Below are 25,408 nucleotides of genomic sequence, written 5' to 3' on the forward strand. Positions count from 1 at the left end.
CCTTTTGACTGATGGAAACTGTTTGCCACATAAGGAATTGACATTACTTGCTTAATAATAATTAACATGGGAGTTTTTATAAAACATAATGGATTGCATTTGATTTCATATTCTTACATTAATCAAAAGTATCTAGTGGCTAAATAAAATCATCCTCCTCCTCCTCCCTGAATGTGGTCCCCTCCCAAAGCTTGGGAAGAGAAAATTGCAATTGAACATTATGCCAGGGACTTGTCCCCAGTTCAGTTCTGATGGCCTTTTTTCCTCTGTTTCTGCCAGAGTGAGATGGTTCACTGCAGGGAGCACCTGAGAGGCCTTCAAAGGAGCTGCAGGGCTGGAGAAGAGCAGCTCAGAGCACTCTGCCTTGCTCACATCACCACAACAGCTACAGAGGGAAAACACTCCTGCCATGGCATTCCCTTGGCTGCGTCCTCAGCCACTGTGTGATGGGCAGGAGGAGCAGGAGGTGACACTGGTGATTTCAAGCCTCTGTGGGGCCAGCTTCCAACAGGTGAGTGAAATGAAGAAAGAATGGGGCTTTTTCATATTGATAAATCCAGCTGATCGTGAGCATTCCTGAAAGCGTGCAAGGCTCTGATAAGAGCTTTATCAAGCATGTATTACATCAACTGGCTGCCATGCTGGCCCCCTGATCAGCTGCTTTTCCTAGCAACAGGACCCAGACAATAAGCTCACATCTACTGAGGGAGCACTTCACTGTCAGGGGATGTGCTGTTACAGTCATTCATGCTTGACACCAAGTGTAAAGAAGGACAGCCACACCCCAGGTTGATATACACAAAGATGTTGGGAGAACTGAGGATCTTTAAAAAAGATCCTCTTCAGCTCAAACTTCTGTTCTGTCCATCTGAGAGTCCCTCCATCTTCATAAGCAGCTCATTGGGGAGTCAAGTAACTGTTACTAATTAAACCTGTGAGAAATGTGATTTCCAGATGTGTTTTTAATATAGCATGTAATTAACAACATTAACAAGGTTTATTCAGCTCTAAAAGGACTTTGCAGAAAAGCTTAATGGGAATGTAGAGGACAGAACTCTTAATCTAGAAAAGAAAAAAGGGCCCATGAATATAAGTTTTTTGTTACAATGAGACTGAGTTTGCAATTTCTTGGATTAAACTGGAACAGACTTTGAGAGTCTGTCTCTCAAAGATCTAAGTATTCTGAGAGACTTCAAGCATGCAGATTTTCATCACAGGCAATATTAAAATCCTGGCTAAGAATATTCTTTGTCTTGTACTCACATGAATAAGGACTAATTCCACTTAGGAAATACAGTATCTTGATTTAAAAGGAATTAATTTTGATCATCATAAGTGGTAGAACAACATGTGTCATATTGAAAATAAAAGCCAGTCTGCCCATGGAACAGTAAAATATGCTGCTGTCCATATCTGTGCACCTCCTCTGAAAGAGGTGTGATGGTTTTTCCTGAAGCTATAATTGGGATAATTGTATCATTGTCCTTTATAAATTCACATATATTTTTATAAGCAAAGCAAGGGTCCCAATGGTGCCATTAGAAATAATCCCTTAAGAGATTTCTAAAAATATGTCTTGTTTAACTCCAGCGAAGAGTTAACTAAACACTCTACAGAAATTTTTTTCCTCCTAACCAACAATAGATCCCTGTAAGTGTCAAAGTCAGTCATACACAATCAAATGTGCTGGCATAAAAGTAGTCATGCTCTCACTCCTATAAAAAGTAAATAAATGGTGCCAATAAAGACATGCCAACATGTGAGAATAAACCTTTTGTTTCAGAGCACACATAACCAAAGAACATAGTATAAGCTTTTAAGTTCATTTAGACTCAGGTCTTGGCTGTTTGGGAGTCTTTCTCAGTGACTGGATCACCAGAAGACTATTTGCAGTGATTTTCGTGCACAGATGCCACAAAATAGTGAAAAAGCTCATCTTCCTTGGAGGTGCATTCTTAGTGAGTTGTCACAGGAAGAGAATAGAAGTAAATTTGTGTTAGTGTGTCATTTGCTTGCAGCACTACCCACTGCAGCTAGCACTAGGGAAGATTTGCTTTTCCAAGTCCAAATGCACAGTATCAGGATCAAACTGAATTATGCTTGCCAGGAATGGACTTATACTTTCCATGTAATAAAAATTACTTGTATCAAAGTGTCAGAAAAGGCTGCACACCATGCAATACCTGGATGGACTTGCCAAATCATCTGAATGACTATTATTAATAGAAAAAAGGTGAATGTAGTGCTTTTAGTAGAGACTTCATTACCTCACAAACTAAGCAACAGTTGTTTCAGAAAATCAAACAAGCCCATGGCTGATTCCTCCAATTTTTTGCCATCTGCATCACTTTAAAATAGTCACATAAAAATGACATATTTGAAAAATTGTGGTATTTTTTAACAGAAAAATTTAATTCTCATTCAGTGTTCTGTGAACAAAAACTTCAACACTTCTAAGAAATTAAAAAAGAAACTGGTGAGTACATAAGGTTCTTGCTACATCTGTTAGGAAGCAGAAAAAAAAATCACAGAACCCCAGAAACGGGGGGAGTGGAACAAGTAAAGTGGGTATAAAAAAACCAAAAAGAGCAGTATCCCAAGGACAGGTATATGATGACTATGAGTCACAAGAACTTACTCCTAAAAAACCTCAGAGTGCCTTATAATGACATAATAAGTAAAGGATGGGCTGTACCTTTCTTGTAAAGTATTTCAGAAAGCTCCACTGAACTTTTTCCTCCTGAAACACTTTCTTTCAGGGCCTCCAGGCAAAGAGAATGATCTAAGCTAATATATTTCTCTGCCACTAACACAGGGTGTAAGACATGTTGTTCAGCCTGCAGTGCATTAAGAGTGTCTTGTATCCAACTGATATAAAGCAACTCCTATTTCTCAGAGGACAGAACCCCATGGCTCAATTGTGAGAGTCGAGATTAAAAGATTTACAGTACACAAAATCATTATAATACTGTCTTACCTGGAGTGTGTTCATGGCTTCAGTGATAGGATTCCTGTCTCTGGTATTAATTTCTACTGGTTGGAGCTGTGAGCATTTCTTGTTGAGCTGTTTGGCAAAGACAGGTCTTAGATATTTTAGAAAACAGTAAAATATGTTTGCTTTATAAGTGATATGCTGATTATTAATCTAAATTTTGAAGGATGTCTGTGTCTAATAGTCTCTTATTTTAATATGTGGAGCTGTAAAATAATTTACTGGGGCTCTGGAGGCTTTATTTTCTACCTGGGTATTCTTTGCAGTGCTCTTATCTCCTCTTATCTGTATTGTTATATGTTCATCCACCTTGTGAACTTCTCCAAAATAATCTAACTCAGTTGGTTTTGACTTTTTTTCAATTTGCGAACCTCTAAATGCTTCCTAGTAAGATTATGAACTCTCTCTGCACTCTGAATTTGAGGTAATGGGTAACAGCATTGCTTTCCTTTGTTACTTTGTAGGGATTTTCTGGAAATGGTCCCTTTGCAGTGCTTACAGGCCAGAGGTTCAAAACAATGTGTAATTTTATGGCCAAAGTCACAACTAGAGAAACTTGGCATAATTCTGCTGATTTCAAAGGAAAAATCTTTTGCTAGCAGCAGTTAGAATAATGGCTAGTTTACTGTACATTAGCTGAGGAACTTTCCCTGCCTTTAGTCCTTCTCTTAGATTTCATTGTGACTGAGACTGAGCTCACTTCAATGCAATTGTATCTCCTTTGTACTCCTTACTTACTACTCAGACCAGAACACACTGAAGAGCCCAAGAGGAATATTTAAAAAAATTATATAGGAAATCTCATCAGAAAATTTCTACAATTTTATTTTATGCTCAGATGTACCCTAGATATCTAGTTTTTTAAGACAGCTCTTCAGTCAGGTATTGTCTTTCATCTCAGTGGCACAGTCTAACACATGCACAACTCTGATAGAAATTATACAGTTAGTAACATAAATTTTTCTTGACTACTCTGATCAAGTAAATTTACTGTTAGATTCTTAAGTGAGGTATTTTTGAACAGATTTACACCAGTTGATCATATGCCAATTTTCCGAATATGCTTCAGGCTCTTCAGGAGTGAATGCAAAGGAAATAATGTTCCTGTTTCTTATGAAAAAGAAAAGCACAAATAGTTTGGTAGATATTAAGAAAAGTAACAAATAGGACTGGAATGTTTATAACTAGATATCTTCTCTGAAGATAGAAGTATTTACATTTAAAAGACAAGAAAATCTCTGAAAAATTAGAGAAAAATGGAAAATTGTCTTTTATGCTGTTGCTGTGTAGCTCACTTTGCAGCTCCGTCACATGACAGCGAATAAGTAAAGAAAACTATTATTATGCAAACTGCTCCAGGACAAAAGGGTATTACATATCTCATACAAAAGGGGGTTTCTTTAAAAAGCACAGCACATTCAGTGTTTAGGGTTTGCAGTTGAAATTCATGGCCTCGCTTGCCAATATTATCATGCAGCTGGGTATTATGCTATTGCTTTACTCTGAGGGGAGAAAAAAATCACAATAAACATTTTCAAATGGGCTCCTGTTAAACATTTGTATTCTCTTATGTGACAATATCAGTTTTAATGATTTTTAGTGTTTCTTTAGTGAAAAGGTCACCATAAAGAGTACCACAGAGAATTTGATTGCAAACAGAAAATGCCAAAAAAGTGCTTCTTTTGATTTAAAAAAAAATATCACTGGAAAAGAGTATTAGGCCTTATTTTAGTGTTGAGAACTGATGGGATTAATAATTTTTCTCTTCTTTAACAGCTATGAGATAGAAGTCCATCTTTCTGTAGAGAAGGCTGCTGACAGAATCTCTTGTACTTGTGCTGCAAAACAAGAGTTTATTTTTAAAATTTTAATTTAAATTAATTTATTATCTTTCCAGAAAGTCTCTCCTATTTAAGTAAAAACAAATCAACTGACCCAAAACATTCCTGATGAATAAAAGATTAAATGTAGTATCAGAAATCTTCATCTCTTTACGACATAACTAGTCAAGCACTAATTTGGATGAGTAAATCACATCTGTCCTTACAGAGTTGGGTGTTTCCTGCACCTTCTATATGCAACTTTAGTTATATGATTATTGTGAACTAGCTTATTAAGCATCAAATTTTTTTCCTAAAACTCTTTTAAAGGAAAATAATAGCAAGTCAGAAAGTGCAAGTCAAAGATTTGCAGAGGAACAGCTTAAACTGTTTTTTGTTTGCATATGTCACATTTCTTCTCTGGCTTTTAGAGACATCCATCTCCAGCTGTGTTTTCAAGTCCTTATTTCTGGTTTTGTTTTCTGTTTTTCCCTGAGTCGTCTGAGCATTGTCATCATAAACTGCTGAAAGATATGTACTCAGTGATGTTATGCACTAAAATACAAAGGAATGGCACAAAATGAACAGTTTTGTGGCATAGAAAAAAAAAAGAAATAAAAGAAGCAATGAAATTGTTGCTTGACAGGAATTAGTACAGAAGCCAGTCTGAGACACTGAGCACACTATGGCATCCAAACACTAAATTCATACTAACCCTGGGTGTGCAACAGAGTTAGCAAAACAGAAGAGGTCTTTGAAAAGCTCTGTAGCAGTCAACATACAATTTGAACATACCTTCGTTTCCCTTTCATTAATCAAAAGTACAACAAATGCCACAAAATACTGCCCCAATCTCACTTGCTTATAAATAACCATTCTTTGTGGTGCTTACAGTCTTATTCAAAATATTTAATTATTTTGTCTTTTTAGGTATCAGGTGTGTTAGGAAAAGTAGTGGTGACAGAAGTCTGATCCCAAATTAACACCAAATGGTGTACTTAGATGTGTGCCATAGCACTGAGATAGATGTTATTTGTACACCATTTTAGTCCTAATCTGTGTATAAAGAACCACTTATTGAAATTTACTACACACGATTAAGCATTTTGATATTCTCTCTTCTATTTTCTCTACTACTGGTTACTAAAAATACAGTTCCAAACTTATGTGTCAAACAGACATCGAGACTAGATTTGTGCTTTTTGCAGTTGTCAGTGTGCATGGTACTTACGCTCTCTACATCACTGCAGCCTGGTTAACTGAGCTTCCAGCTTTCAGAAACTAAAAGGGGATCAGCAATACAGACCTGTACTTCTCAGAATAATCTGTTCAGCACCAGGGCAAAATGCCATAGCCCTTTTAACAGAGTCAGGCAGATTATCCCTGTTTCATCGAAGGGAAGATTCGGTCACAGATGCTTGAAGAAATTCAAGGTGCGAGGCAGATCTTTGCAGTGCCATAGCTGCTGTAGCACCATGTGGAAAGTCTGCACTGCTCCAATGATTTTGATGGCTGAAAATTTTTCTTTGCTTGTAAGACTGCTAGAAGATGAGCCATCCTGACAGTTTTGTTTATTGGCTTTAGCGGAATGTAAAAACTATATATCTGTCCGTAATGGCTGAGACTCCTCCTGGGGAAATACTGGTTTGCCAAGATTTGTGTTACTCTACTTTCACTGTGCCATTCATAGGATTGGGAGAAGAGGAATTTTGTCCAAAAGGGGAACTGGTTTGGAAACTATGTTTTCATTCAGAGGGGAGTTCTGCTGACACACTGAAATCTCTTCTCTTTCTCTGAAGAGAAAGTCTGAAACTTCGAAATTTAAAATAACAAAAGTATCCCAAACATTTAACTAAAAGTAACCAAAAGAAGTAATTTGATTGTTCAAATGATAAAATACTTCTGTGAACAGTGAAGCTGCATAATTTGAAGAAGCATAATTTGTGGTGCCCTGATAAAATTTGTAGCTGTAACAGTCTCACAAAATTAGCAGTTACATGGAAAAGTCAGGCTTGACTTTACTGGTGGCACTCAGACAACTGGTACCACTGACCACTTTAAACAAGTGGCACTTTTAGCAGCTCAAAGAAAATGTCTACAGGATCAGAATCATCTATCTTCATGAGTTACTGAGACATCTCCCAAAATATTTACTAATCACTTTCAGGATTAATACCTTGGAGGTGATACAACGTCTTCCTCCTATGCTCAACAGTCACAGTTCACTTTACTCGATTATTGTCCCATCCACATTTATGAAGGAGAAGGAACAGATCTGCTGTGCTTCCTCTGCCCGGGGCACCACTTTGTGTGGGACAAGCTTTGGAACATGTGACATTGGGAATGCTGTGTAAAACATCCCATGAGACTGGCTGGATAGCGCCCCTATACAACCTTGCATAAATACTAATTTGTTCATGCTTCCATTTAAGTAGGATTTGGTTTTTTTCCACATAAAAACATTTTGGTGGTCTTTTTTTTTTTAATTCTTGGTTTTTCTGGAATAATCAGAACAACAATACAAGATTAAGAAAATGGATTAAATGAGACATACTAATTGCTGGCTGTGATCAATTAGTGATTGTAAGCCCACCCACATATAGCTTCAATTGCTAGTAATTTACTTGCATGAATTCAATAGAAGCAGACAAATTTCAAAATACCTCAATCGCTATTATTTTAATTGATAATTTGTCTGTTGTAACTGCACCAAAAAACTTAACGTTTTTTAAATTCATAAGAGACAAAGTAGGATCCTGAAGTCTACCCAAAGACTTTTAGTCAACACTCAGAATAGCCTTCCTTGCTACGTTTTGCTTTCAACCTCCCAAAAAGTTTCTCTCATTTACTTGTCCATAGCAAAGGGCAGGATTTATTGCTTTGTTTTCAAGCATTCTTCAGTTCCAATGACAGGAAACCATTCAAGGCCTATGTCAGAGTCTTGACCACTTGGGAAACTATAATGTGGTGACTTCCTAGGGAATTAAGTCACATGGGCTTAATGGCATTTGGGGTTGTGGCTATCCCTGGTAGTAACTCAGGAGTGAACTTCTCACGCTACACTGGAAGACTTCTGCCTAATGCATCCTCATGCTCTTGCTGCTCCCCTCAAAACAGACCTGTCAGACATATTTTTGCTTCAAAATACAATTGAAAAAAATTCTTCAAATCTTCTAGGCCATGTTATTAAAAATTCTTGTGTATTGCCTGTTTATTGTCCTAATTCTGCTGAAAGGTGAAGGTCAATTCTTATAAAACAGTATCACAATTTTACACTGACTACAAGTATTAAACCAGGGCACACAATTGAACATAGTTTATCCTTTGCTTAAACCATCAGTGTGGCTTTTGAACATGGTTTTAAAATAGCATTATCTAAAAAAATCCCAATGTTATTAATCACTTCTTACAAGACCTTTAGAGGTTCTCCCTTTTCCTGTTCATAAATCCTTAATCTTTGCATTAATTTTTTTCTCAGACAGGAAACAGTAACAATTGATTTACATAGACAAAATCAGCTTTTCTCAGTTTTCAGTCCAGCTTCCTCTGAGATCTCATTGACCTCTGAAGTTCAACTTCTTCCAAGAAAGTTTTCTTTGGGATTAATAGCCTTCAGCATCAAATCATTGAGTGCCATAGACATAGCAGTGCTATAAGTAAAGCTTCGGCCTTCCCACATAAACTCTTATTTTCAGAGGTTTATAGTTTGGCTAAAAAAAGTACAGTTTTATGCTGAAACGTAGCTTGAAAAGCTCAGTCTGGAAGTGATTTCAGTTTCTGAGAAATCTGCACAACTCTGTCGTTGTTTTCAGATTGAAATTCTGACCAAGACTATAACTTGCTGTCTACATCCCATTGCTGCCTGACTTTCTAAAAGTGCAGATCCACTCCTGAAAAATTATGGAAAGGCAAGCTAAAAGGGTGTTTTAAAAATGGTTATTCCATATGTTAAAAGATTTTCAAATTGGATCTACTCCCTGCTTCTCTGGAAGACAGTCTAATCACTTGAACACACAGTGTTTTTCTGAGGATTTCAGCCAGGCTGAGGTGTGAGCCCAGCTGCTCTGCAGTGATGGAGCACTCTCAAGGTTTCTCTGAGTGCCTGCATGCAGAGTAATGGAGGAGCCTGCTGGTCCTGCAGCAGTTGGAAATACTGATGGATTGGGGGATGAAAACCTTGTAGAAAGGAGGCTCAAGAAAATCTGCATTGGCGAGTTTGGGGAAACTGGTGCCTCCTGCTTCTTCAGGAGCCATGGGAGTGCTCTGGTGGCTGGGGCTGAGTGCCAGGAGGGACAGGTGAGGAGAGAAGGAGGCAGACACCTTTCCAGCATCCTGAAACAAAATCTTCACCATAATTAGAGATGAAACTAACAGTACTTACATGCTGGTTTGCACAATTGCCTTCAGAAGGGATTTGGAGGCACCATCTGGAGGGAAGGGTGACAGAGAGGTGCCATGGAGTTTCCAGTTTCCTTTGTAGGTAATTCCTGTAAAGGGATGACCTGGTCCTGAGTCAGTGCTGCTGGAGATGGGAATACAAACATAGCACACCATGCAAATGTGTTCAAAGCCACAGGATGCAAATGTAATTGCTTCAAAGCAAAATCTTCTCATCTGAGATGGTGACCCAGTGAAATATGCTGCTTCTTGTGACCACTCATTCTTTCCACAACAGAAATCTGAACAAGCCAGAGGCAATATTCTGCCCCCACCTTCCCCCAAACTCATCACCAAAACTAAAAATATCCCATCAGTCTTTCCACATAAGTACAGCACAATTTGTTATGCCCATGTCCAGAAGAAGGAAGACTATTTCATTTAGTTAATATAAATAGTATCTTAAACACTTGCCATGTAAAGGAAAAGGCCAAGGAGCCCTCTAGATGATCCCCTTGTTTCAGATGTCACTCCTACAATCTAGACACATCACCCTTATATTCATCCCATGTTTTCAAATGGAAATATATTTCTGCCCAACAACAGCAAGGCAACATCCTCTGAAAAATGAGGCACCAGTAACCATGCAGAATTTACAGTGTAGCATCTGAGTAGGAAATACCAACCTTCAGATCTTTGGGAGTGCTCCATTTGAAGCTGATCCAGAAATATATATTTTTTTTTTGGCAACAGCTCATTATAACTAGGCAAATTCAGTCCAAACTCTGAAACTTCTTTTGAAGGTATAATGGCAGGGAAACCTCACAGACAAGATTAGAAGGAAGATAAGGAGGTAGCTTTACAGATGTCTGAAGGAGCACTTTCCAAATGTAAGGAATGGCATGGGATAAAGCTTCAGACTGAGCGACTGAAAATCTAAGAAGTCAGTGAAGGAGGCTGGCATCATGGGCTAATCAGTGAAAGAAGTGATTTCTTGATCCTGCATGAGAGATGATAGGTAGGATGAGGTGCAGGCTTTGAAGGTGAAGACAAGCTGCTTATATCTGATAGAAAAAGGGTGTTACATTTGACAGCCAGAGTGATGGGCTAAGCAAATGATCTCTGCAGTGCTACAATGTATAGAAGCATGCTGCAAAATTGCATTTTTCGAAAGCAGAGGAATGGCTATTGAAATCAAAAGAGCTTGGTAATTACAGACATATATATTCATTCTTACACAGTAATAATCTCTAAGTTCTATAATTCACTTCCATAAGACAATTATTTTTAATGGTCATTTTAAACTTAAACTGAGCATGTTGCATGGGAAGGTGGGAATTTTATTGGATATTTCTAATAACATTGTTTTGTGTCAGCATTTTCATTTTAGCATTCCTTTAAAATTTCTATTTTATAAGAGAAAAAAATGACTTGCTAACAAATCCTTTTTACATGCAACTCTGTTTGGTTTTAACTAAATCTTTTCATTTACACACAGCACCTGAGGTCATTCAATGCTCATATCCATGGCAATTACATAATGTCTTAGCTGGTGGTCTCAGTTTGTTCCGCTCTGGCTCTGGTAGCTGAGGAGAGGTTGTCTATTACAACTTGGAGATGGCTCTGGAAACTCAGTATGCTGGATACCACAGACATCAAGTTGCTAAATGCACCACACCTCTGAGACATAAAGATTTAACAGCACTTCTCCACTTTGTTTGGCAGTATTACATTAGAGTAGTTCTTTCCATAATACATATTAAATTAATTTTATTCCCTGTTGTAGCATATCCTTCCTTTCCCCGATGCAGAGACTGGTGCACACACATTTTTCCAGGGCAAGGCTTCTCCTATTAATAGACAACTTGGCTCCACACACTGAGATGAACGAACAAGGTTTGGAGTGCCTAATTTAAGGGACCATATGTCATAAGCTATAGTATCCTGTTAGATTGGAATAAAACAAAGAAAGAGTGAGAGGAAAAATAGCTTCCTCCCATTAGCTGACCTCAGACTGAAATTTTCAAAGATGTTTATTTAAGTGGGCTTAGAACTATTTACTTATTCTGTGCATCATATGAAGTTATGCATATTTCTAATGTATTCTTGATGGGGGTGCTGCCTCAGAAAAAGAACTTCTGAGAGTTACCACAAGACAAAAATAACACAGTGATCCTGATTTTTTTTTTCCTGGAACTGCCTTCAAAGTGTGGCCAGCTTCACATTTTTCTGCTTTGACTTTCCAGCTTGTAAAAACTGGAATACAGTTGTTTACTGTTTATTTAGTGTCCTGTGATTGTAAGATATTGCAATTTTTCCTCTGCTAATGTAAAATAGACTGGTGGATGAATGTCCTTTTTTAAAAACAAATTATATTAATTACTATTATTGTTTAACTGGCCCATCTCAGCTGCACAGTTCAAAGAAATGTGCTCTTTCACACTCTTAGGGTTGTTATATAATCAGCATTCCTCACAAATATTTGAATGATTAGAGCTAGCAATCATATTTTCCTGGCAAGTTGTCCACTTTTGGGTGCAACAGATTCAGAACTAGAAAATGTAAAAATCAGCATTTTCATTTACTTCCTCCTGCTCTTCCCATATATTCCTACTGGCTTTTTTCCTTCCCTGCTTAGTCTTTTAATAAATATCTCTTGAAAAGTAGTATTTCCAGATCATTTCATTCAGGTAAGGATATGGGTAAGACTGTGACCAGCTGACAGGCATACCTGTTACACTTCTATTTTTAGGATGTGCCATTCCATACTTCCAGTAGAGTTCCAACTTCCCTTCCCCTTATGATCCAAATTGGCAGTCACGGGTTTGTGTTGGTGTGAAAAACAGAAAAGGAAGACATTTCTTAGCTAACATAACTCACAATTTAATTGTTTTCTTCTTACACTCCTTGTGACCAAAAGCAGCAGGTTAAAAGATTTACTCTATTTACTGTATTTATGAAAGGGAAAAATGTTTGGAGAAGAAAAACTTATTTGGACTGAGAAGAAATTTTGTGCACATATTTTAACCGGTGATTATTTGGCTGCCTTATGAATCTGTAATGCTGAATATTGCCTGCATTCAGATACTCAAAAAGCAGAAATTAATAAAACGTAACAAATAAAAGCCACACACAGGGAGAAAAATATCCTTACAATAACTTACTCACATTTGCAAATACTACAGGCACTCCTCACCTTTATTTTTGTCCTAATTTAGTTGGCAACACAGAGTCAAAGGTGATGTCCAGACTTAAGAGCCCAAGAGCTCTGGGAATAGGGAATAAAGCTGATATTAATCAACAGCAAAAGTTATGCAATACAAAGGGCTGTGATGTAGCACACTGCCCTAGAGAAAACATTCCAGTGCCCCAGTTCCAAAAAGCCTTTGGTGCTTTGTGCCTGTGGGAGGTGTCCATGAGGACCAAACCCATGTCTGTGGGAACCCATCTCCAAGGGGAAGAAGAAAATTTGAAACGTGACCTTTGATGGCAATTTCAACATCTCAGTCCTGTTGTATTTCAGTGGAATACGTCACCTTATTAGCTGGGAATTTCTTGTGATTTGGCTGTTTGGCAGCTCACCAAAAGGTAGATCCACTCTGTATTCCAAAGCAGAGCTCGGGGCCAGAAGTCTGACACTTCCCAGGCACATATGAATAGGTTCACCTGCATCTGTGCCATGGTTCCTGTACATTTGGGCCATGCTGTCCTTGAGCTTTGCAAAAGGGAAGGTAAATATTTTGGTATTTGTGTTTTAAAATGTCAGGAAAAAGAATTTTTTGTTTAATTTTTTTTCTCTTTTAGTTAGACTGGTGAAGATGTAATTTAAGGAACCATACTGGCATGCATCTTTGCAGTCTAGCAAACAAGGCTCTGGAGTTGCACTGCTGAATCTGCTCAATGCAAAAGTAAAATTGAAAAGTCAGGCTTTGGCTAACAGTGTGTTCCCTTTGAAGAAAGAATTGTGATTTTTGGCAGAGGAAGTAAGGAACTAGGACAAAACAAGGAAAGGAAGAAGTTGGTTTTTTCTCTCCATCAGTCAGCTCCTTAATTTTCGCTGCCAATATTATAAGTCTGGTTTACAAGTTAAACATAAATCTATTTCTATATTATTTCAAATTAAATTACAGAAAATCACAGTGCTTGTGTGTTGAAATCTTTGAGTATTGAGAGAAGAAAAATGAGGCAAATAAACATATGAAGCAAAGGTCATTTTGCTGTCAACAGAAAATAGCCCAAGTCAGAAAAAAAAAAATTCCATTCACATTTCATATATTCACAACTCAGTACAAATTTCATTCCTTTGTAATGTCATTTCTTATTACAGAGATATAGGCAGAGATCTAGAATACTTAGGTGTACAACTTTGGTGTTTCAATCTCTAAATAATTAAACATACAAAAAATATATCCTTGATAATGAAGAGTGAAGGAAACCTCCCTGTAGTTCTTCTTCAACAAGAGATTTTGGATATAACTTGGATCATAAGATGCCAAAATAAAAGTATTATCCTGAGAAATGTGTTAATTGCCCCAATTATTTAATATAACATCTCTTAAGTCTCTTCATGATAGTAAAAGGATTGATGTTAAGAGCCAAGTTGTTTAGGAACTTTTCTGCAGCATCTCTTACCATCCCAATAACTATGAGCAAATTTTGAATATATCAAACTAATTTTCTAATGTCCAGCTGAAAGATATGCATACTTTTTTAATAATGAAAGGGAAATTACACAGGGATACCCTGTTACAAAATGTAACCAACAAATTATAAATTGTTTAAAAAATGACTTGTGCAAGTTTCTCATAGGAATAAGGAAAAAAAAAAAGTTTGCAAGCATTTAAAAAAATTGCATTACTTTTATGTTGTCACATTATAGTGACAGTTCTCACCCCAAAGAAAAGCAAGAATTCAGACTTTTGTATAAACAGTCTCTAAAGCAATGGAGGCCTCTGAGATTTCCAAGAATCACTTTTAAACTGAAAATGGAAAGAATCCACTTCTGCAAAATCTGTCCTTCCTGCAGTAAAACTGCTAAAAGTGAATCTTTACAAAAGGGACACAGTGCAGGAACACAGCTAAGAAACCTGTAGCAAATTTAGGTAGAGGTAGAAGATAGGGATTCTATTTGACCCCATTTCCACTGATGTAGTGTCTTTCATTTATTGGAAGAATAATGCCTTATATGCATTATGTAAAAATTCAACCTTCCTTCTTTTTATTAAATACTTATGGTACTGATTCTAAAACAAATCTTTTCTCTGCCACTAAGGAACACAGGTGGAGTAGTGGGCCCATGCCTAGAAATATATTATGAAAAATCTGTGAAAATAAAGAGTGAACCTCAGAAAATTAAGTAATGTTTCAAAGAAAATAAAAATTAGGCAGCCAGACTTTGTCTTTAAAATTTTGGAGTTTTGTTAGATTATATCCCAAGAAAATCACATGATAAACCAGATTTTTTAGCAAGCTGTAATTTTAATATTTAGGTTAAAAAATATATGTGACTATAAATGTAGTTCAAAACCTCATTTGAAATAGTATCACCATAATCATTAAGGTGACCCATTCTTATAACCAAAGTGCAAGTAGGAAAGAAATCATGTCACTCACTGAAATCTTCATTTCAGTTGCAAAATACCCTCAGCTACAACTCTGAAACCCTCAGTCCTGTCTTTGAAAGGGCACTGAAGGTACTGAGCCCTGCACAGAAATTAGTGCTTATCCAGGACTAAAAACCAGTGCTGCAAACATCCAAACAGGCTTTTGTGCAGTTTCACCCAATTTCCTAATGACAGTCAGCTTTATTCGAAAACTCTGGCAATGACTGTGATCATCAGCAAATAAGAAACTGGGATTTTACTTGGTGTGAGTTTCTGCAGAGTGAAAAGCACTGCAGGATCTTCCAATGGAAGATTAAAGTCAGTAGTTATTCATTGCAATGTTTTTCCTCAGCATGATAACTGAATTTGGAGAAGCTGTGAGGCTGCTTCAGTGAGTGGTGCTAAGCATGATCCTGAAGCAAGAACAAGCACTTACACTTCCATGGTGCTTCTTTCTTGATCCAAACAGAGGACAGTAATCTCACAAAGCAGAAAGGGAGGAAGTCAGTATTTGATTTAGGGTCTCTCTGTAAAAAGGTCATCTTACTGTGGGATCTGAGATTTAACCAAGGAGTATTTAATTTCTGGTGGGAAAGAAACAGCCTTCCACTTCCCCAATACATAAAGAACCTAACTGAAAAATCCAGTTCCTTGAAGTATTCAAGAGCGCCAAATCTGTAATGAAAGTATTAAATATTTTCTCTGATCCTATTTGGGCAAGTATCTCATGTGAAGACACTGTCTGGCATGCCTTAAAAACTGTATATCTCAATGGCCAAAGAAAATAGGAAAGGCAGCAATATCCGAGAAACTTCCTACTCCTTTTCACATGATGGGACTTAGAATCCCACAGGGTCAGGGAGTCTCTGAGGAGAGAATTGTGTGGGGGAGAAAACAGGTTTATGTTTTTGACATTTTCTTTGGAAAAAGAAAAGATTATGAATTTTTATTATTACTTGTGCGCATTAAATTTGAAATAATTCACTTTTAGACAATAGTGTTTCTTAGCTGATATTTATCCATCAGGAAAATGCCTGCCTTTGTATGTTTTCTTTGATTGGTGCTGTCAGATGGAAAACTTTTGGCCTGATACAGTCTGAGGACTGAGTATCTGATAGGGAAAGACTTTGGAGCCAACATCCCAATCTTAGTGGCTCTACCAGAGTTGATATTTGAATAAATACGTAAAACATATGTTTGGAAGAAAAAGCCTTTATCAGGAATCAGAACTTGTAATGCTTGTTGTATGTCTTTTTCTGTCCACCCCAAACCTAGATTTGCATTTTACCCTAAATCTGACCAGTGTCTGGAAGTGTCTGAATGCTTTTGTCTCTGGTTCCTGAAAATATATTTATTCAAGGGTGATTTAAACCTTTCCTTTTTAGTTACATGAAGTTTAATGAGAAACTTGCTGCTGCTGTACACAGACCTATTAGGGAAAGTGAAAATTGAACAAATGCTCACGATGTGTAAGTCATTGACAGCACATTTCTTTTTTTAACCTTTTAATAGGAGGAAAACCTAAGCCATGAGTCACAGGACATTACATTTTAATTTTTCAAAGTACTTATATAGTCATTTAATGAATATGTATTTAGGTCCAGTCAGAGTTGTGGTGAAGTTTCAGTGAAACTCTTGACAGCAGCTCTTGACAGAGAACAAAGCCATGGGTGGGCTGGTAAATCCCTGTCTGGAGCACTGACTGTGACCAAGAAAAAGGGAATTACAAGGAGCATATGGAATCACTATGGTGTATCTAGCAGGGCCTGTGCTTCCACACACTGTTCTTACTCCAGAAGCATTACAGTAGCAGCATATTAGGGACATTTCCTGAAATGAATATCCATGCCTCCATCAATAGGGTCCTGAAATACTTTGGAAAATAACTATTAGTTTATCTTTGCTTTATTTCTGTAAGCTATGGACAAGCTCCCTGCTATGAAGTTGCCTCTGGATTCTCTTACCACTGACAATAACCGAGGCATTAAACCCCACTGCTGTGTGTTCTGCAGGGGGCAGTCTGAGCAAAGCTTTTATTTTGTTTTCTAGTATGAAAAGATGGGAAAATCTGTTTTGCCAAACCAACATGTAGAACATTAATGATCAATGTCCAAAATGTTTTCAGTGCTGGTTAGCTAGAATTATTTTAAAATTTGTCTAGCAGAGTATTCAGAATGAGTCATGTAGAAATGAGTATTTATGTTCCCTCTGACCTCAAACATTCGTGGCCTTGTACAAGGTCACATAAGGAGACTGTGGAAAGCTTCCACATAACTTATTCTGGATAATTTCTCTCCTTAGTTCAGCAAGCTGTGTATGTGATATACAACACGTGGTTTTTGGTGCATTCAGAAGCACTTTAAATTCTCATAAAATTCAGTTTATAGCTATTTAATTGTGAATGATGATAACTGAAAATATAGAAGGAATGTTGGTGCAGGGAGACAAATTGCAAGGGACAGCATTTTGCTGTTGCTGCTGAGGTTATTTTTAAATCTGGCAATGATTCTGTCACCATTACATACACTGTTTTACCCAAAGATATTCTGAAACCAGCATAGAATTCCCAATCCAAAGACTAAGAATTCAGAAAAATAAAATGCAAAGACAGCTGTCTAGGTTCTTGACAATTTTCCTGGATCTCCTAAAATTATTTTTCCAGAGCGACTGTTTTCTGCGTTTTCCAGACATATTTAGAGTTGTAAAAATATTTCTGAGTGTGGTGGTTTAACCCCAGAAAGCAGCTAAGCACCACACAGCCGCTCATCCTCTGGGAGAAAAATTAACTCTTTCCCTGCCAAACCCGGCACACAGATACAAAAGCACATATTAAAGAGCATGATTCAGATCAGAAGGACTGATGAGTCAATCACATATGCAGCAACATAATGAAGAAAATGACAGGAAAAACTGAAATGCCTGTAAAAGGATTTCCTTAAAGCCTGATTAGGAGAAACTCAGATGACACTGAGTATTGTGTTTCATACAGGGAGTTATTTTGCCACTTGAAAATGTGGACTAGCAGGCAGAACCTAGAATAACGAAATTCCAGTACCTAAGAACCACAGACATCTCAGGAATTGTATGCAGTTCTTAGCAGCAAAATGAAAAAGTTCAGAACTTACAACTTTCTAGCACTACATTTTCAAATGTCAGGCTGAAAAAAACTGTCCTTCTACAGAAGGAATCTTCAAATACATGACTGTCTATAGTGAGAATAATACAAATACCACTGGAAAGAACATTCTTAAATAAATGAAACATTATGAAAAATATAATAAAATTATATTGGTTGGAAAAAATAGCGGGGGGGTAATTGAAAAGGATGGAAAGCATTAATTCACCTGTGTTAGCTTGGAGGACAAACATGACGTTCTTTGTTTATTAGGTTCCATGATGAATTTTCGGTTGCTCTGTTAACCTCAGGCCAAGGCAATAAACAAGTTTTTTCCTTTCAACTTTTGAATCAATTTTTAAAGGCCAGTAGGATTGAGTTAAGTAGGAGCTACTCCTAACAGGGCTGCACCCATTTTTACCAGCACAGAATTTGGCCCACTGCTGGAATAATCAACTAGGTGATGACTTTATTAGCTAGAGAAAAAGATGAAAATGCTGTTGAACCAACCTCAGGATCCATCTTTTATTTCTTAGGGGGTACAAGTTGGTTTTTTTTTTTTTTGGGGGGGGGTGGTTCTCTTTGGTTTTTGTTTGGTTGTTTGGTTTTTTACTGTTGTTATTTGTTTGATTTAAAAGATAAAGAAGTAGGGATTTGACTGGGTCACTCACTAGCAGTGTCTTTGGGTGGTCTTCACTCAGCAGCTACAAGAGAACTCTGCTCAGGAGCCAGTTGGGACTGAGGGCAATTTCCTGACTGCTTCCTGAGAGTGACAGCCTGGTGTAATTGTGTCACTGTTCATGTCTTCCCCTCCCTACTGATGCAGACACATTATCAGCAGCTAAGGATTCTGCAGGGCCATGGATGGGCATGAAGCCTTCCCTCCTCCTTCCTAAGACATAGCCTGGGATCTTTTACTCCCTCAAAAACTGCTCCTTCTTCCTCCAGGAATAAATGCAGAGTCAGTGGAAGCACCTTACCTACTGGATTCAAGATTTGGGCCACCAGCTAGCCCTGTCCGAGTCTGTCATATTGAATAGAAACCTGGTTTACTGATAAAAGTTCCATTACAAATGCGGAAAGGATCCCAGAGTGTGAGGGAAGGGACAAAAGAGGAGCCTTTCCTCTCAGTACACAAGGCTGAAACTGAGCCTCTACTTGATTAGCTGCAAAAGAGGGAATTCCAAACTACTCGTTTCAGGCAAAGCATTTTTTATGCCTGAAACTACAAATGTTTAAAACCTCATAGCTCTTAGAAAGACTTCTGTTTTCTTCCACATTCATAAGGCCTATGGCTATCCACTGTTCAGTTGCATTGCGACTCTCATTTATATTCTTGTTATAACCTGTATCCTTGTTATGCCTAACTATTAATCTGTATCGGCGTAAGAATTGCAAAGTATTGTGTAATTAATTTGTTCAAGTGAGATAGTTCTCCCAGCTCATAAAAACCATTACTTATAATGGCCATATTAATTACTTACAAGAGTAAGACCAACTGGAGGCTTTGTTAGGCATTCACTTTTCTAAGAAGAATGTTGTCAAGTGCTGAACTCTCAGGCTCCTTTTTTTCCACTGTGATTTCCTACTGCCTTCAGCATCAACTAATCTTACACTCCTTCACAGACCCAGAACATAAAATGACAGTGCTCCTATGGGATGCCCCCCTGTACCACAGTTCCCTGAGACTGCCAGGTAGGTATTACAGTTTCCCTTTTTTAGAATTCCTTTCAGAGAACTCCTACAGATTTCTAGATGTGAGATTTTTATAAAGGCTTACTGAATTTAGGAAAATACACTAATCTTCTAAAATTGGGTCATTTCACTGAAATATGCTTGTTATAGAGTTATCAAATCCATCTTCCAGGAAAATTGTCAGATCTCAATAACAGCACTTAGTCACTCTTTCACAGCATGACTCCCACCCTTAATCATCATCAGTAAAGCTGGGGCTTGCCTTTTTGATCCTGCTAGAGAAGTTATTAAACCATGTTACTTCAGCTGAGCAATATCTTAATGGGGAAATACCACAAAATGGAAACCTGAACTAAATGTTTTCCAAACTAAAGGTTTTAATGTAGTGAAATAAAGCTTCCAAATAAAAAAGAATGGGCCAAAATTCAAACTAGAAAGTACAGTCATTCTTATTTATTCCTGTGTATCATCAACATGGAAGAAATAATAAATGGCATAAAAAACTGAAGACCTGAAATCAGGGTAGACACCAATATTGTCAGATGCTAAGCAATGCGACTTCACCAGTTAATGCTCTTACCATCCATAGCCTAACTGGGGCTTGTGTGCAGGGTCAGAGGCTGTGAATGGATAGCAGGGAAAGGCAGCTGAACATCGGGCATGCTGCTCTCTGGCTGTCAGAGCCACAGAGGAGACCACGCAGCTCCCCTTGCAGAGCTGCTCCTGCAAGGCTGCAGAACGTGCTGTGCCCCGGGGGGACATTCTGCCCAGCTGCTGAAACATGGATGGGTGGCTCAAGCTTTCTGGAAGCTATTTTCATATTGTTATTTTTAATAAGGCAGTACCCCTTGTGTGTCTTCACACAGTCCTGCCCTTTGTGCCCTCTTGGAGCACAGCATTTCAGGCTCTAAACCCTGCAACACTCTCTAGCTAATGCTTCCTCTACGTATCCCTCATCTTGAGCAGATCCAGGACTCCAGCATGGTTCTCACAGAAGCAGATGGCCTACCAAAGGGCTAGTGTAAAATGCTGATGTTCTTGTTTCTTGAACAAACACAAAAGAAAGAAAGTAAAAAAAAACAAAACAAACCAACAAACAAGACAAAACAAAAAAACCCCCCAAAAACTGCCAACCCCAAAATGACTGGCTTAACACTAACATTAAACAGAAGCAGCATCTGATCAAAATATATGTAGAGTAGGAAAGAAAGGTAACAGTGATTGAAGCATGAAGCAGTTTGTAAAGGCACTGTCAAACAACTAAATAGTTTGCAATCTGCATATTGTCACAAGAATGTCATTGTGATGCAGCAGACAATTAAATAAACCCACTACATCAAAATAAGAACCAAATAATCATGCTATGTAGTTAACCCCTAGTTTTAATCTAGCAATATTTGTGGTAGAAGACAGAGGTATTTGCTGCAAGAGAGACCAGTACACATTTTTCTCCTCTCTTTCCTCTTTGTAGGGGAGTGCTTTGAACAGCAAGCCCTAGAGTCATGTTCCTTCTTGCTTCCTCCTATCTGTCTTAGTTTCCTTTCTGCAAATCCCATTCAGTACTTGGAGAAATAAAAAAGTCATAAGCACCAACACTGAGGACAGGGCTTCACAGCTTGAAAAGATGAAAAGTCCTTTCTTACATCTTTAACTGAAACCATAATTGTAAATTTGTCTTCCAAAATGTTAAAGGGAAAATGTGGTGTGGCTTTTTTTTTCTTGCATAGGTTTTCCTACATCTGAAGACATTTTTTCCTCTCACTACATGTTCAAAAGTAGAAGGACAAGGGAAAAAAGCCCAACTACTATTTTTTTAACTTGCATTGCATTCCATTGACAATATTTGCATTGGGCATGTTTAGACATCTCCTTTTTTTTAACGTTTCCCCAGTTTTCAGAGCAACCACATTCAGCTGTTGCATCAGTTCAAGACTAGGTGAAAAAGATAACTAAAATCTGACAAGACCTTTTTCCTCACTTGATTGGATACTACTAATTGGGGTAGCTGATTTAATTGATACAAAGGTATTTAACTCTTTTCCCCCTAGTTTCCTACATTCTGCTAAAGAAATTTGTAGGGGCAGTAGGTGAAAATTATTTAGTTTTGAATGCATGAGTATAACTTTAATAATAGAGTAACATTAATTTTTAAGAATATCTGTATTAAATATAAAGTGTAATACTTTATAGTTCTAATATGCTTAATAAAAATAGTTCAAATAATTACAAAGAATCTAATGGATTAATATTTGCTTCCATATATGCTTCTGGAATTGAATATTATAACAGAATTAATATTAAATTGGATTTTATATATTATTCAAGACAAGTCTTTGTCTCTATCCCTTTTAACTAGATAGCAAGAAAGCTGTGGCTGGATACTGTTTCCTCTTACAGGGTTACAGATAAACAAGGATCTGGACACGGTGATTAAAGGAATTGTAACAGTTACAAGAAACTTTGCAATCAGGCATGAAATTAATTGGTAGATCAGCTACACTCTGACTCCATAGAGAGCAGAAGTCAACTTCCAGCAGCAAAACAAAAATCCACTGGCTTTGGGAACTAGATCCTGGTGATTCCAATACCAGTTGTTTCTGGAGCAAAAGCAATTACTGCCAAGAGGGGCCGAAGAAGACCAGGACCTGCAAGCTTGGCCTCCTGTTCATATCAACACACTGAGACAGGGGTGGCATGCACTGAGCAGGGTCAGGGCAAAGAAACATTATTCCTGCCATTCACAGACAAACAATGCAGAGCCAGGGGGAGAAACTGTCCACTTCTGCTCCTACTGAGTGCGGCTGAAGCAGCTGCTTTTAGTAGCCAAACTAAATGCAGACTGGCACTGTGCCACAGACATCTCCTAAATGACTTTCTTAGGCAGGGACAGAAAACAAACAAATCCAGTCAGATGGTCTCCAAAGCCACTGCCTTAACCACAGCTCCCTTTCCATTGCCCAACTCTGCTGCCTCCTGCTGCCTCTCTCCCTCCATGGCCGTGCTGTCAGAGGCGATTCACACAAGAGATGTAAAAATGTACTTTGTTAAAAGACCATGCTGTGCAGCTCCCTGTTTTCCTTATTTTGGATCACTGGAGTGTTCAAAATTCTGCTTGTATCAGATTCAATCATCCTCTGTTAAACTCAGCAGAATTCCTCTAAAGTACAGAATGGCATTTCCTATCAGTTTCTTTGTGTTTCAGTAAAATAATATAGATACTCTACGTAACCTGCAATTGGAGATTATTGAGGCACATCCCCAGAAGCCAATTAGAGCAAATACCACACTTGGCAATCTCTTTTGGATATAAAGAGGGACTGGCTCTGCCATCTTGCTTTAGTGGGGTTAAATATGCATCAATATACATACAGAAGATACTCATGACTGTAACAATAACAGATCTGAGTGATAAGCACTGCAATTCAACAATATAGCACCACTGTCATTTTTTGAACTATGGATGAAAAATATCAAAGAGCATATTTGCACTCTATTATGAAGTAATGAACACATAGAATTCATTTCCCATCTCACAGCTAGAATAGTGCCTGTCAGAAGATGCACTTTGATTTTTAAGTGCAAAATCCACATTTTTCCTTGTGTGCCTTTTAGGCATACCAAGCCATAGCACAGAGTCCACTGGGAGCTATGTTGTTCTAAGAGAATCATGCAAAAAGAAAATATTTGTGTCTTGGAGGGTGTGGGGGTAGGAATGGGGTTTGGATTTCCTTCTCACCATTCCAGGTCTGATCACTTCAAGTAAAATAAACCAGACCTATATCCTTGATTTTCCTTGGCCTCTCTTGATAGTGTGTATTTGCGTGAAACAGGGATGGAAATACAAATTTCTAATTTCTAATTTTTCTGCTGCTTACATAGACCCTGACATTGCTAACAGCTGGAATTTTAGGTTCTTTTTTATTGACTAAATGACAGCAAAGAGAAATCAACAGCTGTGGGGCCAGACTGGACACTTGCTCTGACTCCTTGCTCTGTGCAGAAGATCCCTGTCGGTGGCTAGGTCCATAGTCACTGTGGTGCAAAGGGTACCAGCCTATTGCATGAGCCTTAACTCCTCTTGGCACCACTGCTACAGGATCCTCTTGGAGACTTTTGGCAACCAGAGAATGTGAGTAGCTGATCTGGTCAGGGATACTGAAACAGCTTTCCTTGCACCTTCCCTCCTCCTCAGTACTTAAAGCACAGAAAGTCCCTTGTATTCAGACTAAGCTTTATGATAATTAAAATTTAAATGGTTAGACAAATGCAGTATTTCAATGCTGCATTTAAAAAGAAAAACGTGATTGTACAGACAATCAGCAACTAAATACTTCAGTTCCTATGGGAAAATTAACTTGAATACATTGTACTCAACCAGCATTTCTGTTTCTCTGCACTTTAACGTGTTGGTCATAAAACCTCTAAAAGAGAGGATACAGGTGCTATCGATGGTTGCCTGTATAGACAGGAATAGGCAGGAGCCTGCACACTATATTTATTGGCTTGGCTGTTTATCCTTTAGGCTAAGGTTGTATACATTAACCCAGCCACTTCCTAGGCTTATTTTAAAAGGAAAAATAGAACACACACCTAGAAATGCTAAAATTTAAATGATTCCATGTGTGGTGTTCAGTGATCAGTCAGTTAGGCCCATGTTAAAACTTTTGTAAGAGATTTAATTTACTCTTCTTCTGTGAGGCATTGGTGGCTGAGCTGTCTGCAGGAGAAGTGCAGCTCTGAAATGGATGAGACCTGCACTACTGGTAGCTGAGAAAATGACTTCACATGGCACCAGTACCACACATGTTCAGCCTGCTGCTTCTCTTTTCACAGGCTGTTATCAGGAGCAGCTCTGGCTCTGTGAGGGAGGGCAAACCAGGGGACTGGAGCAGGGACTGGAGGCACCAGCAAGGGACACAGGCCATGTTGAAGGGAGAGCACTGCAAAGCCTTGGAGGACAGGGGTATGCATGAAGAGAGCAAAAAAGGGTGTGTTAGAGAAGAGCTATAATAAGGAACATTAAGCAAATCAGGGCAGGGCAAGCCACACCTCTTTCCTTTCCCTGAGCCTCCTTGGTAGTGTGTCAATGATGTGTGACAGTGATGGCTCAGCAACAGTGACCACTTGATAGAGGGCTTTAATGTAAAAGTAGAGCAAAAAACCAGAGAAGCCTGTTCATACTAGAGGAGTGGAATCAGTATAAACCTGAGTTTCTACCAATTCTTGAGTTATTTGTATAGAAAAGTAGGTGCTTTCCAGATGAAGAAATAGAAAGAAAACAGGAATTAAGTGAAAAAAAATTGGTATCAACATATTTGGAAGGAGTGGGAATTGCAGTATATATTGATAGATCTTTTAATGGATATTTCATTAATTCTTTTACACAGACTTGGACTAGACCTTTAGAGGTTATTTAATACCAGTAAATTATACAACTAACCTCATACTGTATATGTGGGGAGTAGGTTGACAAATGGTCATAGTTCCAGTCTTCTGCCTGTGTTGTTTGCTCAGAGACAGCTTCTAGTTGGTTGTGTTAAGGATCAGTTGTATAAGCATCATCACATAAGAAAAAATGCACCTGAATGTTGTAGAAAGAGAGAGAGTGGGACAGGGAAAAGATCACAGGGAAAAAGATCACAGGAAAGAGCAAGCATTTTAGAGAAGGCAAAATCACAGGGTCCACAAGAGCATGAATGATAGTGACATTTTATTTTCTTTGTATAAATGACTTTTAGACTAAGGCACTTATATCAGTTTTCCCAGAGCTGTATTAATTTTCCAGTTCTGTCTCCAGCTTCCAGTG

The 25,408-nt window shown here is 38.1% G+C and overlaps 2 long non-coding RNA genes across 2 annotated transcripts in view; one reads left to right on the plus strand and one right to left on the minus strand.

The window, feature by feature from the left end:
* Positions 1-307: 307 nt before the first annotated feature.
* LOC120510465 overlaps positions 308-25,408 on the plus strand; it is a 48,291-nt gene continuing 23,190 nt past the window's right edge. Inside the window, exon 1 of the long non-coding RNA XR_005629502.1 lies at positions 308-511. This is a non-coding gene — a long non-coding RNA (uncharacterized LOC120510465). The remainder of the gene's footprint in view (positions 512-25,408) is intronic.
* Positions 11,921-25,408, minus strand: part of LOC120510464 — a 216,870-nt gene continuing 203,382 nt past the window's right edge. The window contains exons 4-6 of the long non-coding RNA XR_005629501.1: positions 12,772-12,904; positions 12,386-12,457; positions 11,921-11,986 (exon numbers count right to left, since the gene is read on the minus strand). This is a non-coding gene — a long non-coding RNA (uncharacterized LOC120510464). The remainder of the gene's footprint in view (positions 11,987-12,385; positions 12,458-12,771; positions 12,905-25,408) is intronic.

The sequence above is a fragment of the Passer montanus genome, unplaced genomic scaffold, assembly GCF_014805655.1.
Source record: "Passer montanus isolate IOZ18808 unplaced genomic scaffold, ASM1480565v1 scaffold58, whole genome shotgun sequence".
NCBI classification, from domain to species: Eukaryota; Metazoa; Chordata; class Aves; order Passeriformes; family Passeridae; genus Passer; species Passer montanus.